At 47.3% G+C, this 1828-nt stretch overlaps 1 protein-coding gene across 1 annotated transcript in view; it reads left to right on the forward strand.

The window, feature by feature from the left end:
- UBR4 (ubiquitin protein ligase E3 component n-recognin 4) overlaps nt 1–1828 on the forward strand; it is a 107808-nt gene that overhangs the window by 669 nt on the left and 105311 nt on the right. The gene's annotated exons all lie outside the window — the stretch shown is intronic.

A 1828-nucleotide genomic window follows, 5' to 3' on the forward strand; every position in this document is an offset into this window, starting at 1 on the left:
ATGGCCCCCGCGAGGGGGGTGTTAAAGGGGTTTTTTTTTTTTTTTTTTTGTTTTTTAAAGATCTCTGGGGCCGGAGACTGCCTGCTCCAAACCCTCCGTGCTTGGCTTGTCACAAAGCGTTTCCTTATGCCTAGCCTGAAGCGATCTTCAATCGGGTTGTGCCTGTTATTTCTTGTCCTTCCTTTGGTGAATCCCAAGCCCCGAGGTGCGCCCCTGGTATGCTTATAGGCTGCCACCAAGTCCCCCCTGAGTCTTGTCTTTTCCAGGCCGAACAGCCCCAAGTTCCTCAGCCTCTCCTCATACGTCTTGGTCTCCTCCAGGCCTCTAGTTTTAAGGCTCCTATTAGAGGCATAACTCCTCTGGGAGATGAAGTAAGGAGCCTCACTAAGGTGTGTTCCTGTAATTAATGGGCACTATTTGCATTGAGATAGGGTAGGTGTGTACTGGGGGCAGTACATAGCCTTTCGTCAGCCCTGAGTTTGCGTATTTAAGCGTGGTGCGCTGGGTGTGAAGATGAGATGGGGCAGGTGCACACTTGGGGCAGTACGCAGCCTTTCTTCATCCCCAAGTCTCTGTATTTAAGCGCGGTGCACTGGATGCGAAGAGTCACAGACCTCTCAGCCATCGTGTAGCTGTTGTATAAGCTGAGCTGTTCTAGTTTCCTTTTGCCGCATCAGGTGTGCTGTTATATTCGCTCCAGTAGAATCAAGTGCTTTCCCACCTCTGTTCTAGACAAGTTTCCCTTGCTTTATGTGGGTTCTGTACGTGCAAATTCACTGTTGTGCAATGACCCTTTTATACCAAAAATTTGTTTTATGCAAGGTATAGTCATGCTTATGTAATCGGTGTGGTGGAAGCCTGCAGTCAGCTGGTTTGTGCAGTGCAGTGTGGGAGCAGCGAGTTCCAAAGTATGGTCTCCTGTGTGGATCAATGTGCTCCTCGCTCATTGTCCACAACATCTTTCTGTAGTTGCCATTCCCATTATGGTGACGTTCACCACCACCATGTGTTTGCATATTGTCTGCTGCTGATGAGTATCAAACTTGTCTTGTAAAAGTGGGTCTGGGGGTCAGTACAGTCGAGGCCTTGGAAAATATCCCTATTAGTTACACTGTCAAGTGGGTTCACTTTATGCGGATTTGAGTTCTGTGCTGTTTTCCAGGAACGCATGTACAATATAAAGCCAGGGGTGGGCAGTTATTTTGGGCAGAGGGCTGCTTACTAAGTTTTGGCAAGCCATCGAGGGCCGCATGACAGGCAGGCAGGGGCAGATAAATATTAATTTTCTAAATTTTTAGGGACCCTGTGGGCCAAATAGAATGGCCTGGCAGGCCGCATCCAGCCCGTGGGCCGCATATGGCTCATCCCTGGTATAAAGCAAGGGAAACCTGTACAGCCAGTGAGATTCCAACTTATAATTCAGTTTTTCCTTACTAGTATCCAAGTGCACAGCTTTGCCTTTTGTACTATTTCTGTTACTTGAGCTCGTGCCATTCTTTCCGTATTCTATCTTGATCTCACCTTAATTGACAGTGTCTCCATCTCCCTGTCACTACCACACTGCTGTTTTTTACGCCAGGGAAAATATTAAACAAAACCAGTCCCAAGACCGGTCCTTGAGAAACCTGCCTCCACCAAGTTGCTTCCCTGTTTAAGAAGCTCCTTTATTGTTTTACTGCAGGTTGGCTAAGTGAGTTCTCTTGCAGTTTCTTTAGTGAGAGAATTGGGTATCAGGTTAGTCTGGCACAAACTACTTTGAGTAAATACCTGTCTCCCTGTATCCTTTTCTTCAACATCTCTTTTAGGGCTCCTTCATGCTGTTGAGGTC

This window comes from Gavialis gangeticus, unplaced genomic scaffold, assembly GCF_001723915.1.
Source record: "Gavialis gangeticus isolate Ggan-Ray unplaced genomic scaffold, GavGan_comp1, whole genome shotgun sequence".
Lineage (NCBI taxonomy): Eukaryota > Metazoa > Chordata > Crocodylia > Gavialidae > Gavialis > Gavialis gangeticus.